This window comes from Hibiscus syriacus, unplaced genomic scaffold (assembly GCF_006381635.1).
Source record: "Hibiscus syriacus cultivar Baekdansim isolate YM2019G1 unplaced genomic scaffold, ASM638163v2 tig00003041_pilon, whole genome shotgun sequence".
In the NCBI taxonomy this organism is placed as follows: Eukaryota; Viridiplantae; Streptophyta; class Magnoliopsida; order Malvales; family Malvaceae; genus Hibiscus; species Hibiscus syriacus.
The window spans coordinates 505,190-521,073 of record NW_024061960.1 but is presented as its reverse complement, the minus strand read 5'-3'; the positions used below and the strand labels follow the sequence as shown (position 1 = coordinate 521,073).

The 15,884-nt window shown below is 37.1% G+C and overlaps 1 non-coding gene across 1 annotated transcript; it reads right to left on the bottom strand.

Moving 5' to 3' along the window:
* Positions 1-15,379: 15,379 nt before the first annotated feature.
* On the bottom strand, positions 15,380-15,535 carry LOC120174174. The gene has a single exon (XR_005521141.1). It is a non-coding gene; the product is annotated as a 5.8S ribosomal RNA (ribosomal RNA).
* Positions 15,536-15,884: the final 349 nt, after the last annotated feature.

The following is a 15,884-nucleotide window of genomic DNA, read 5'->3' as shown; positions in this document are numbered from 1 at the left end:
TCGATCAAGAAACTCTAAAGAATCAAAGTGTTGCATGAAAATTCCCTTCAACTACCTCATTTTCTTATTGTTATGCAATTGCTACATTATTAGCAGTAGCAACTTTCTTTATGCTATAGTATTCCTCCAAATCCTCATTCACATAAACATCAATAATATCAATGTTATTGAATTCAACATTATCATCGATATAAAAAAATTCAATACATTAAAAGTGATATATTCATCATTCAAACACATTGTAAGTTCTCCCTTCTCCACATCTATATGGGCTCGCCCTATAGCAAGGAAGGGTTTGCCAAAAATGATTTAAACATCTTTGTCGACTTCATAATCTAATTTGATGAAGTCAGAAGGAAAAATGAACTTATCTACTCGTATGAGCATGTTTTCTACAATGCCACTAGGATGTACGATGGAACGATCGGTAGGTTGCGAGGTTATGGTTATAGGCCTTGCTTCTCCACTTCCAAACTTCCTAAAAATTGACAATGGCATAAGGTTATTGCTAGTATCTAAATGTGTAGAAAACCTTACTTATAAATTGATCACTAATGCTATAAGGAATAGTAAAGCTCCCATGATCTTTGAGTTTTGGTGGCAATCGACTTGTAGCCATCGCATTACAGTCTTCAATAAGTGCTACAGTTTTGAACTCCCCTAGCTTTCTCTTTTTATAAAGTACTTCTCGCTTAAACTTGATGTAGTTCATATTTTACTCTAAAGCATCGATTAATGAGATATTGATTGTTAATTTTTGAAGTACATCAATAAATTCTTTGAATTTCTTGTCCTCATTGGTTTTCTTGAATCTTTGTGGAAAGGGCGATGGTGGTCTTTGATTTGATTGATTCGACACTGGGTGTGGCATTATAGGTATGACTGGAGGTACTGTTTGAGGTGATGTTGTTGGCATAGATCCAAAACTACTGCTTTGTCTAGTATCCCTTGCTACAAAATCTGGAATAGATGTGTCTTTGCTACCTCCTTGTCTTTGGTCGGTTGCTCATCATCTTTTTCTTATTTTCAACAGTGGATTTACCATGATGGATCCCACTTCAAGTTCTAATGGCTTTACAATGTTCGTTGCAAAGCGCCTTCCCATGAGCCTTAGGAACTTCAGTACTGTTAGGTAGTGTCCCTGTTACCTATTGCTTAAAGCATAAGCCAGCTACCAACTTGGTTTTCCAATGCTCACAGAGATGCTGACTAGCTTTGAATCATTACTTCATTCTACAAAATATATTCTTACATCAAAGCTTTAAAAGAAGTTAGGTTAGGAGCATGATGGAAATTTTGCCCTTGGTAATTCTGCCTTTACTGGGGTTGCGCTAATTGTTGATGTTGTGTCATCATTATTTGTTGATTGTTATATTGCCGCTGAATGCCAAAATTAGATTGTACAACATTGGGATTGGCAACATTTTGGCTCATCCAAGATAAGTTTGGATGGTTGCAGTAGTTGGAATTGTATGAATTCCCATAAGTGTTAGCATTATCATACATATTAAAATTTCTCATAAAACAAATAGACTCAGGGTTTGTGGACATTCTTCATAATTATGTACATCGCCACAATAAACACAAGAGAGATGAGATATAGCTTTTACCTCATACATGCCACCTAACTTTTGCAGTTTCTTTACCATATCAGTTAATGTTAAGATATGGGAAGCCATTGAATTCAAAGTATCAGTGTCCGTTGTTGTAGCATTATGTCTACCAAACATGTTCCTCGTATTGAGGTATTGATTATCATTATTGGAAATCCTCTCCAACATATCACATGCTTCATTTTATAACTTGTCCAACAGTGCTCCATTTACTGAAGCATCAACCACCATGCGAGTATACATGTTTAACCCATTATAAAATATCTCCATTTGCATCTAATGGAGAAATCCGTGCACCCGACACTTTCGTAGCATCTCTTTATACCGTTCCCAAGCTTAATATAAATTCTCATCTTCCAGATTCCTAAAAGAGGTAAAGTCATTCCTCGACTTTGTATTCATATTAGGCGGATTGAAGTGTATCAAGAATTTTTGTGCTAATTCATTCCAGGATGTTATTGCACCTTGTGGTAGCGAACTGAGCAATGCTCTAGCATTGTCGCACAGCAAATAAGGGAAAAGCTTCTGCTTCAGTGCTTTCTCAAGAACTCCTTGCTGTACAAAAGAATCACACACCTCCATGAATGCCCTAAGGTGTGCTCTAGGTTCTTCGGTAAATGAGCCGCTATATTACCCCAGAGATTGCAACATTTGAAACATCACCAACTTCAATTCAAAGTTAGCATCTTGGATAGTTGGTCGCACAATTCCAAGGAGTAAGTTATCCAGCGTTGACACAACATGCTCTGTAATAGGTCAATTGTGGTCATCCATGTTGAAATACGACTGTTGTTCAGCTCCTATGTCGTGAGATAATTCTCCTTCTCCAACATGATGTAACAGTGACAGGGCATTGTTACCATATGCTTGATCACCCATATTGACTCGATTACGATTGGTTTTTCTTCAACGACAGTGGAAGGTTCTCTTAATTTCAAGATCTAATGGCACGAGGTCATCGCTATCAGACATACAACACTAAGCTAAGAAGAAAATACCTATAAAAGAAAAGAGGAAATGACATTTAAAACTTGATGAATGTAAAATACGCTCTAGACTATGCAATTATATGTTGTCCCAAGTAGTAATAGATGCTTCGCAGCATCGAGTATCGTATTCACAAGGAGCAAAACTAGTTTACAAAAGAGTTATCAGAAGAGTTGATTAAAAGCAGCATGCAATAGGTTTTAAAAGTGTAAATTCAATAATAAAAATACCAAATCATACTATAACATTTAGTAAAGCACAAGATCAATCATCAAATGGGTCAAAATGATAAAAGGGGATTTATGCTATAACCATGTGTTTAAATCTATCACTAAGTATCCAACATAGATTAACTTTAATTAATCATTCAGAATCAACTATCACTAAATCAAATGATTAATCTATTAACTACCCCAAATGTTTGGCAGCATACATCTCAATATACAACATTGCTTCTCACAATATGAAGGAGAAAAAAATTGGCATGAACAGTAATACATATATTTCTATACTTTATGAACAAACATGCATTTGATGATAAATCTCTTTAACCATCCAAAAGCTCAAGGCACAAAGTCATAAACGTAAACTTTCATCATAGTATAAATATCAAAATAAACAAATAAGTTTATATTAAATATCATATACAAGATAAAAACAATATTCAAAATATCCTAACACTCCCCTATCTTAGATGGATGACAGGTGTAGATGAAGTGATCTAGTTTTACTACCGATGCTACTCGGAAAAAACTTCTCATTGGATGCTGCATTAGTCCCCGACTGAGTGGCTTAAGCAGCCATTGCAAGAGATGAGAGAATATGTGATGAGAAATGGAAAGTATATTGTTGAAAATCTGATGATGTAATGGGCAAATGACCCTCCTATTTATAGGTAAAAGAAGCCATCTTATCTCCAATGAAATTGATCCACACTTCAGGTGTTGGTTGGAGAAATAATAGTTGTCCAATGAAAGCACCAGTGTAGCACCTGATGACTCATCGCTTACAGCAGCTTCTGCTCCAATGCTAGAGCATTTTTGTACCCTTTTTTTAACAATGAAAGTAAAAATTAGCTCAATAGAAAACAAATTGCTCATGATTCAAAATGCATGTAAATATAAATAAAATGATCTTAAAATGCTTCTTAACATGCTTAAGTTCAAACTAAACCTAGGTATAAATGATTGATATGATAACTCTTTTGGAGAATTATCACATGCCATGACATAATAGAAATTAAGGAGGAATTCCCTTATGAGAAAATTTTATTTGCTGCGGAAATTATGTGGTATAAAAACATTGTTAACTTTCTTGTCAGTGGTATTTTGCCTCCTGATTTAAATAGTCAGGGCAAAAGAAAATTCAGACATGATGTGCGATACTACTATTGTAACACCAATATCATGTATACCTTTTCCGTACATGAAATACAAATGTCACATCACTTTTAAAATATTTCCTCTTTTAAAAACCCTTAAAAAAATTTTGTTTCCAGATTTTCTTAAAACATAACATTTTTAATATAAAGTAAAACATTAATTGAAATATGATAAGAGGTTCTACTTAAATACAATTCAAAGTATTTTTCATATTTTAATTACATGCCAACTAAATTTTTTTCCCCAAAACAAACCAGATTATCCTATAGTTACTGACGAGTCAACCTTAATTGATGATATCCATTGACACTGCTGCACTCCTTATTTGATTTGTCTCTTCTTTTGCCTACGCGTGAAAGCAACACACATTAAGTATTTACTTATTGAGACATAATATTGTAAAGTCATCTTTATGTATACATAAGTATATCATATTTATTTAGTTCGTACTAAATCGTATATTCTTTAAGGATCCTATAGTCCTCCTCAGTTAAACCGTATTGCATTCACAATTATCTTAATTATTTTTAGTATGCCTAGCATATCAATCTTTTTTATATTTTTCTTCTTCCATTTATCTCTTTAGTTATTATTCTTTATTTCATCGAGAGCATCCATTCATAATTATAATGTACCATTATGCATTTTCATTTATGGCATTCTTTCATGCCAATAATGCACCCATATGCATTTTAATTATGGCATCATTTTATGCCGATAATGCACCCATATGCATTTTAATTATGGCATCCTTTCATGTCGATAAAGCACCCTTATGCATTTCAATTATGGCATCCTTTCATGCCGATAATGTACCCATATGCAATTTGTTTATGACATCCTTTTATGCCTTTTATACGCTATTATACATTTCATTTATGGTATCCTTTCATGCCCTTTTATACACTATTATACATTTCATTTATGGCATCTTTTCATGCACTTTTTTATACGATATTATACATTTCATTTATGGTATCCTTTCATGCCTTTTATACAACGTTATACATTGTCATACAACTAGTCTTTTACTCAAAGGCATTTAACCTTTCATCTAACTGGCATAATTGATACATTTATGTCAAAAGCGTAGCTAGGCTATTAATCTTTTACTCAACGATATTTAGCCTCTCATCTAACTGGTATAATTGACACATTTCTATCAAATGCACAGCTAGGCCTCAAAGGCACTTAGCCTTTCATCTAACTGGCATAATTGACACTTTTCTGCCAAATGCACAGCTAGACTATTAATCTTTTATTTTTGAATAGTTTCTACTCTAATAATTATTTATAATATCAATTAAATCTTTTTAATTTATTATAAACCTTATACATTTGCACCCTTAGCGCTAACATGGTAATTTACTAACTTCCTATTCATGTTCATTTATTAAGATGCGCACGTAGTGCCTATACGGTAGTTCATCAACTCATGATGAATTTTGTGGGTTGCACACATCGTACCTGTACGGTTATTCATCAACTAATGATGAATTCCGTGGATTTGCACCGATAGTGCATGTACAGTTATTCATCAACTCATGATGAATTCCGTGGATTTACACACACAGTGTCTGTACGGTTATTCATCAACTCATAATGAATTCCGTGTATTTTTAAACAGTTCCTGTACGGTTATTCATCAACTCATGATGAATTCTGTGGATTTGCACACATAGTGCCTGTACGGTTATTAACCAAGTCATGATAAATTCAATGGATTTGCACACATAGTACCTATTTGCTAATCACCACACACATATTAAGCAATCATACATTTATAACTAGTATAACATATAGTTACACAAATAAATGCACTCACCTGGCTTGCCTCGCTATTATACCCAATACGCCAATCTGATTACTCAGCTACTTTGCCTTTGCCTTTAATTTTGCTTGACTCGAAAGTTTGATTTCGATCTACTCAAGCATTCATTAAAGACATGTACAATGTCAATTGTTAGTATATTTACTAACATTTATACTTAAACAATACTTAAAAATGCTATTATTATATTTTCTATAACAATCTTAGCCTATTTTCATTTTTATGGCTCATGAGTATTGATAACCCTACCATGGTATCGATACTACTATACCATGGTACCGATACTCTATTACAATATTGATACCATTTTTGCATTATGTTAACAATGGTATCGATACCATCCTCATAGTATGGATACTCCCCTCTTGGTATCGATACCACTTGAATCAGTATCGATACTACTCAGCAGATTCTACTGATTTTAAGCCTATAGTATCGATATTGTTTGATCAGTACTGACACCCTTACCCAGGTTTTACATTTTTTAGCCCGAATCTTACCCAATTCTAGTCAAATTTCCTTATGTTTTCCTCTAAAAATACTATTAAACTCCTATTTACTTATCCCTACTAACTTTCCTTTATTTAGTTTCTTAAAACATCTAAAATCTCTTAAGCTCACTTAAATCTAAGAATCATACCATATTTTCTAACTTAATTTTAAAATCATCCAATGCTTCTAATCTCTTATTTACTTCTTTGACAAGTCAAATATACTAATAAACGTCAATAAATCACATATATCAATATATCATTCAAAAATCATTTCCTTAAATCTCATATAAAACATCCACAACTTAATTTTAATCTTCTTTAATCCTTCCTTAAGCTTACATGTCACTTAATGTTACCATAGCAACCCAAAATTTAAAGGAAGAACTAATTAATTGATTTTTACCTTATGCTAGAGAGAGGAGAGCTATAACCCCCTAGACCCAGCCTATGCATTTCGACTAAGTCTAATGGATCACATTCATGATTCTTAAAGATATTTTCCAAAAACCGTTATTCAATTAATGAAACATCACATTATAAATGACATTTATAAAATTATAATAAGTTATACTATAAAACCCAATTCATAAATATAACATTAAAAAGTAATAAGTTAATTTAAAACTTGTCAAAAAAATCCAAATTTTGATAAACCGAACATAAATTGCAAAAGAGTAATCATTATAAAATCCAATACTTTAAAATAAAGGACTATGTTTCGATAGTAAAGCCAACTTGCATAATAAAATTATTACAATCAGATGTACTTCAAGATATATGTTGATCCTCCATGTGCTTGATCCGAGCATCTAACCAACAGTATCTGAAAGGGGAAAATATTTTCGAAAAGTGAGCTAGGCTCAGTGTGTCCCAATAGTACAATAAAAATCATAGTAGGTACAGTAAATGAGTAATAGTTCAGAAATTCATCATAAAACCATAATGAAGTTTAACTTTTGAAACTCAAAATTTAAAACCCTTTCCCTATACATCATCCGTAATTCCCCAGAACTGCGTCCATAGGGCTTACCTTAAGCACACAGTAGAAAGGAAGCCAACCTAAGGATAGGCTTTGGGCCTGTATCCTTAAGTCCATAGGGCTTACCCTAAGCACACAGCAAAAGGAGCCAACCTAATGAAGCATCTTGAGGCTCGTGAGCCTACCCAAGAGTCACATTAAGTCCGTAAGGTTTACCAGCTTGATCAAAGTTGTACCTCCGTAATGTAATCCAACCCAAAATCAGTATTTCAAAAATACAATTTATGCAGTAAGCATAATTTCCATAATTCCATAATCAATGTTTCATATACCAATGAAAACCAATAATCATATATCAGTCATATTCCATAAACCATCACCAGTAAATAGGTGGATCAATAAAACATTAAACCATAACTATCAATGTACCATATTTAAAAATATATAAAGCAATCAAGTAGTACATAGGGAACACACATCAATAATAGGTTCAAATAGAAGATCTAGCGATTGCTGGCCTCGCCACACTCTGCCACAGTTTTCGAACCTAATTCATAATAACACTATATTACTAATGGGTAACATAATCAATTTCTGAAATCATAAAAGTTACGAGTCATACGGGTTAATACTGGCACACGTGGTTTAACTGATCTAGAGGAGCTGGGTCGAGCTGTAGAACGATCAAGAGTGTCTCTTGTACCTTCAAACAATAATCATTTATCAGTCCCAAGTCAACTTAATTGCTCAAAGCTAAAATTCTTAATTACATAAGCATTTTTCGGGTTTGACTATCAATTTGGAGGCTTTCGAGTCTGAATTTGACCAAACGGATTGCGGAATCGGAATCAAGACGTCGAAAAACATAAAGTATGACTTTTCAAAAATTCAGATTCTTGGTCAAAGTCAAAGTCAAAGTAAACAGGTTTGACTGATGATTTGGAGGCCTTCGGGTTCGAATTTGGCAAAACGGACATCAGAAACGGATTCGGCACGTCGAAAAATGTCAGAACAAGTATACTCGAACAAAATCAAAGGTCGTTTGATGGCCGGTTAAAGCCAGTCAAAGTTTTGCTGTGCCCAATAGTCCACAGCAATTATTACGAAAATAGCACCGTTTTTAAAAATATTTACAAAAATATCTCCCTTTTAAAAATAATTCCTAAAATATCACCGTTTTAAAAATAATTCCTAAAATATCACCTTTTTAAAAATAATTCCCAAAATATCACCGTTTAAAAATAATTACCAAAATATCACTGTTTTAATAATAATTACCAAAATATCACCATTTTAAAAATAATTACCAAAATATCACCGGGTCGGGTCAACAGATCGGGTCAGGTGGGTCGTGTCGGGTCAGACCGGTTCGAACCGGTCAGACCTGTTCAGACCGGTCAGCATGCACACCATCAGTTCGCAGCTCCCTCACGCGCAGGGGCGACGCGTGGAGGCGCGTGAGGCGTCGTCCGGTCTCCAATAATTCATGAAAAAATTTATAAAAATTCTTTTAAGCGATTTTGAGTCACTTACCAAACTCGGTTCAAATTTTTGAACGGTGGAGAGCTCGATTTCAACTCGGCCGAATCTTTGACCGCTCCACCTCCCACACGCGTCGCCGCTTACGGAGACAAGGAGGACACCGTCGGACTCGGAACGACACAAGGAACACGATGGTGCGGAAGGTGTCGAAAACCGATCAACGATCCAAAATGAATTTAAGATTTTCTCGGCGGTGGTGCTAGAAAAATGTCAGGACTTTGACTCAAAATTCACGTCGTTTAGCAGTGTTTCACTATAATTGGTTTACTGGGTTTTGTTTACGGGTCAAAGATGAACACGACGATGGTTTCAATTTTATGATCGGAAGTCGGACGGCGTCGGAATCAAGCTTAAAAGTAAGCACACGGGAGTAGGAAATTTGAGAAATTGACTGTGTGTTTTCTGATTTCAAAATCAGAAAACACGTTTATAAAACCCAACTTGCCGACACTCTTTGGGTAAATTCAAGGCTTGGTCCCTAAATTTCCTTTACTTCTAAAATGGCTTACAATTTTTGAAAACTTTTAATTTAGTCACCAAATTTCACCAAATTACAAAAATTTAAATATTTTTTTTCGAGTTGTTACAAGAGCACTACCCACGTAAGAAGAAGAAGAATGGAAATAGCTTACTTTCCTCATTTTCATCCCTTATAATCCCTAATAAGGGATGTATTCTAAATTCATTTTCCCTCTTAAAAGACCAAAGTGCCCTCTTAATTTATCTATTGTCACAAATAGCCTAAACACTATTTCAAATCATTTCATCATCTTTTACCATTTAATCAAATAAATCCTCACATTTTAAATCTTTTCAATAAAGTCACTTACATGATATTTGGGGTATTACAATTCTCCCCCTTAAGAAAATTCATCCTCGAATTTAAAGACTTTATGCATTTACCGCAATACTTCAACTAAAGAAATCGATTTGTTACGCAGTTTCTGGATTTCTCTAGTCCAAATCTGTATTGATTCTTTTTCATAATTCAATTTTAATCAATTCTCCATTTCCCAAAGTAAGAAAATGCAATGGATTTGATTGGTCATTAATAAGCAATGACACATGAAAACATTATAGGTATTGTTTATTTCGGGAGATAATAGCTAACTGATAAAATCTATTAAGGTTCAATAATTTTTTAACTTAGTCCAAACTGCAATACTTCCTTCCAAAGCGATACTTTTAGAAAAACTTTATCACTTTCTTGCTACTCAACTACTTTTCTCTTTAGATCAGCATAAGACTTTTGTAATTAGCACAACTATAGCACCTCTCACTATATAATTAATGACATCAAATCGTTTAAGGTATTCTACTACGGCCGACTCTAAATCAAGCGTAGATAATTCCTATTGTAAGTCTTTAAATTTATTGAGGGATATGTCACATCCTTACCTTTGTACATAAGCATACTTCCAAAACCGTTGATAGATGCATTAGTAAAAACCACATAATCTTTACCCAACTCAAGTTGTATAAACACTGGTATCTCTGTTACAATCCTCTTTAGTATTTCAAAACTCTCTTGATCCTTTTTCGTTCTAAAAAAATATATCTTTCCTTAAAACTTGGTTAGCAAAAAAGCTATATTCGAAAAGTTAGTCACTAACATTCGATAGTAAACAGCAAACCCCAAAGAAATCCAAACTTCGGGATCATTCTTTTGGAGTTTCCAATTTTCTACAACATGAGTTTTTCTTAAGATCTACTCTTATACCTTATACCGAAACAACATGGTCAAAGAAAACCATCTCTGCCAACCAAAGTTTCATATTTGAATAGTTTGACAAACAAGTTATTCTCTCGAAGAGTCTTATTTAACTGTCAAAATCTATGTATAACTACATAGATTTATCTTTCTTTTAGCTAATAACACACTTACTTCCCAAGATGAAATACTCGAGTTAATAAAACTTTGATCACTCAACTCTTATAATTGAGTCTCTAATTCTCTTGACTCACTTAAGTCATTTAATACTAAATCAGAGAAACATATTCAATACCTTGATAACTATTAACCTAGAATTACACCTTTCGATATGGAGGTAACTCAATAAATTTACCTGAAAATACATCTATAAATTCCCAAATTTGTGTGAAATTATCGAATAATTCTACTTTAATTATTTGAGTATCTATCACATTAACCATAAAAACTATATATATATACATATATATATCTTTCTGACACCATTTTCTTCACAATCATTATCGACATCACCTTGAGCAATGGTTTTACTTTCTCACTAACAATAACCTCATATCAGTTAATACAAAAATTACACTAGTAACCAAATTTACTCTTAAACAAACTCATAATCACTTGATGCACTAATAATTCATCTTTCTATAGGCATTTAGCGGTCAATGTATTTACCGCTTACTCATTTCCTCAAACTCAAATTAACAACACTTTGAACAATTTAATGTTTCCCTTAAATATTTCATAATTAATTAAGCTTACCTGAAGAAATCTCATAATCATCACTAGATTTAGAAATCTTCTCTGGATCCTCATCTGATTCAACTTCTCTTGTAAACCGTTCAAATGTTTTAATATATTCCTCAAATGCAGAATCATCGTTAAACACCGGGGAATTCCTTCCACATAATGGAGGAAAATCCCTAGCAGCTTCTACCCTTTTACGGCATGATACTAAAATCAGGTCGAATTCTCTTGGGTTGATTTTGATCTTGACCTTCTTTTTAATATCATCTACTTTCTTACTTTTTTCCTTAGTTTCTGACATCTATTAGGACATACATAAGAATAACACTCAAGTTAATAAGGAGTGACATCAATCACCCTCTAATTGACACCATATCAATAACTTTGAGAATCTTAATGGCATGTAATCCTTTTTACATTAAAATACATTCGCTGTCGATCAGGAATCAGCTAAACCTGTAGCTCTGATACCAATAAATGTAACAACCATATCATGTATACCTTTTCAATACACGAAATATAGATGTCACATCACTTTTAAAATATTTCCTCTTTTAAAAACCCTTAAAATTTTCTTTTCATATTTTCTTAAAACATAACATTTTTAATATAAAGCAAAACATTAATTGAAAAATGATAAAAGGTTCTACTTAAATACAATTCAGAGCATTTTTCATATTTTAAATACATGCAAACTAATTTTTTTTCCAAAACAAACCAATTGTCTTGTAGTTACTAATGAGTCAACCTTAATTGATGATATTCGTTGCTACTACTGCACTCCTTATTTGATTTGTCTCTTCTTTTACCTACGCATGAAAGAAACACACGCTAAGTATTTACTTAGTGATACATAATATTGTAAAGTAATCTTTATGTATACATAAGTATGTCATATTTATTTAGTTCATATGAAATCGTATATTCTTTAAGGATCCTATAATCCTCCCCAGTTAAACCGTATTCCATTCATAATTATCTTAATTATTTTTAGTATGCCTAGCATACCAATTGATGAGATCCAATTCAGCATCATGATTAACTTTACATTTCCAACCTTTCAAGGGACGAAGTTTTCTATCTTTCTACACAATGATGTTTATTGTGTTTGCTATAACATTTTTATATTCATATATATCTACTACATCTATAGCTAAAATTATAATAACTTATTCATTACTATGTGAGGGATAAGTTATTATTATAAACTATAGTATACATTTTTATCTTATACACATTAATATAGTTCATGTACTTAACTTATTCTTTATGTTTTAAGTGAAGGTATATTCGGCCACAAATTGGGAACTATCTTGGAGCTAAATCTTGAAAGCAACAGTAAGGAAACTTACATGGTGACGTTTAGGAGAGCATAATGAACATTTGGTGAGAAGTTGTGTGGAGACCCGTGAGCTTATAGCTGGATTGAGCTGAAGATTTAAGCTACAAGATGACTTCAATTCAACTAGGGAGTTGCACCATCATCATCACCACTTAGGACATTTCAAATATGTCCTTGGTTGAATTTCTTCACTTTGACATTCAGAGCACTGGGCAGAAATCACATTGCATGAGCATCCGTAGGGACCATCAAAATGCTTTGTTTTAATTAAACAATCGGATTCCCCTTGTCTGTACCAGTTCTAAGTCGACTATTCGTCACCCGGGGAAGTCCCCCGAAGAAGCCGTTCCCAGTCCGTCCCCTGGCCGGCACGCGGCGACCAACTCTCACCGCGGGAGCAGCTCGAGCAGTTCACCGGCAGCCGACGGGTTCGGGACTGGGACCCCCGTTCCCAGCCCTCAGAGCCAATCTTTTTTCCGAGGTTACGGATCCATTTTGCTGACTTCCCTTGCCTACATTTTTCCATCGACCAAAGGTTGTTCACCTTGGAGACCTGATGCGGTTATGAGTACGACCGGGCACGGACGGAACTCGGTCCTCCAGATTTTCAAGGGCTGCCGGGGGCGCACCGGACACCACGTGACATGCGGTACTCTTCCGACCGCTAGACCCTACCTCCGGCTGAGCCATTTCCAGGGTGGGCAGGCCGTTAAATAGAAAAGATAACTCTTCCCGAGGCCCCCACCGACGTCTCCAGACTCCCTAACATTGTCGTCAGCCGACGCGTCTCGATTCAGGAATTTTAACCCGATTCCCTTTCGAAGCTCACGCGAAACGCGCTATCAGACGGGCTGCCCCCGTCTCTTAGGATCGACTAACCCATTTGCAAGTGTCGTTCACATGGAACCTTTCCCCTCTTCGGCCTTCAAAGTTCTCATTTGAATATTTACTACTACCACCAAGATCTGCATCGACGGTCGCTCCGCCCGGGCTAACGCTCCAGGTTTTACGGCAACCGTCGCGCCCTCCTACTCATCGAGGCCTAGCCCTTGCCCCGACGGCCGGGTATAGGTCACGCGCTTAAGCGCCATCCATTTTCGGGGGTAGTTGATTCGGCAGGTGAGTTGTTACACACTCCTTAGCAGATTTCGACTTCCATGATCATCGTCCTGCAGTCATAATCGACCAACACCCTTTGTGGGTTCTAGGTTAGCACGTAGTTGGGCACCATAACCTGGCTTCCAGTTCATCCCGCATCGCCAGTTTTGTTTACCAAAAATGGCCCACTTGGAGCTCTCAATTCTGTGGCACGGCTCAACGAAGCAGCCGCGCCATCCTACCTATTTAAAGTTTGAGAATAAGTCGAGGGTGTTGCACCCCCGATGCCTCTAATCATTGGCTTTACCCGATAGAACTCACAAAGGGCTCCAACTATCCTGAGGGAAACTTCAAAGGGAACCAGCTACTAGACGGTTCGATTAGTCTTTCGCCCCTATACCCAAGTCAGACGAACGATTTGCATGTCAGTATCGTTGCGGGCCTCCACCAGAGTTTCCTCTGGCTTCGCCCTGCTCAGGCATAGTTCACCATCTTTCGGGTCCCGACAGGCATGCTCTCACTCGAACCCTTCTTAGAAAATCAAGGTCGGTCGGTGGTGCACCCGTGAAGGATCCCGCTAATAAGTTTCCTTACACCTTACGGGTTTTCTGTCTGTTGACTCGCACATATGTCAGACTCCTTGGTCCGTGTTTCAAGACGGGCAGGATGGGGAGCCCGCAGGCCGACGCCCTGAGCACGCTGATGTCGAAACACGCCGAGACGGGGCGTGCTGGGTTCCACGATCAAGGCGACGGCATATCCGCAGGCGTATCAAAGACCTGAGCCTGATGGGGACCCGCAGGCCGACGTCCTGAGCACGCCAATGCCGAAGCACGCCGAGACGGCGCGTGCTGGGTTTCACGATTGAGACAACGACATCTCCGCAGGCGTATCAAAGACCCAGGCTTGGGCCACCACCAGAATCCACGTCGATCCACGCCCCGAGCCGATCGACGGCCCGGCTATCGCCGTTCCACATCTGACCGGGGCCCATCGTCGGCCCCCATCCGCTTCCCTCCCGACAATTGCAAGCACTCTTTGACTCTCTTTTCAAAGTCATTTTCATCTTTCCCTTGCGGTACTTGTTCGCTATCGGTCTCTCTCCCGTATTTAGCCTTGGATGAAATTTACCGCCCGATTAGGGCTGTATTCCCAAACAACCCGACTCATAGACAGCGCCTCGTGGTGCGACAGGGTCTTGGCACGACAAGCTCTCACCCTCTACGACGCCCCTTTCCAGGGAACTTGGGCCCGATCCATCGCTGAAGACACTTCTCCAGACTACAATTCGGACGTCGAGGGTGACTGATTATCAAGTTGTGCTCTTCCCGATTTACTCGCCGTTACTAACGGAATCCTTGTAAGTTTCTTTTCCTCTGCTTAGTGATATGCTTAAATTCAGCGGGTAGTCCCGCCTGACCTAGGGTTGCGATGCGAGCAGCGTAAGTGCGATGCCAAGAGGGTCATAGAGTCTAGATCGACGAGTGCGCATGACTCAGAACGAGGCTGCTCAAGGCATTACCACCGATCGTCACGGTATAGTGACATTGTGTATTCAATTTTAGACCAACCGTGAGCATTTTACGCATGGGAGGCCAATTTACGCCCACACCTCGACTGATACCCTATGGTTCGGGTTCAGATGCGGGCAACGATGCGTGACACCCAGGCAGATGTGCCCTCAGCCTAACGGCTTGGGGCGCAACTTGCGTTCAAAGACTCGATGGTTTACGGGATTATACAATTCATACCAAGTATCGTATTTCATTACATTCTTTGTCGATGCGAGAGCCGAGATATCCGTTGCCGAGAGTCATTTTTATGTTTTCACAATAAAGCAGGCGTATCAATGCCACACGCACACCGCGAACGGGGTGGAGACAAGACACGACCACCTTTTCATTCTAATTTCTTGGCACAATTCACGTCGAGGGTTGTTTGTTTTGCCTCGAAGACACCGGGTCGTGCCGCCCAACAGCACGAAGTACATGCGGGAGCAATCGATCACATGCCCATTGCATAAGAGTATTAGCATCCACGCCTACCGTTCCACAACATACACAACCAATGATTGGCCGAGGAGTGAAGGAAACAATGAACGAGGGCACACCATAACCGCTTGGCATGAAAACTAACATAGGCTAGTATACCCGCCAATTTCCCA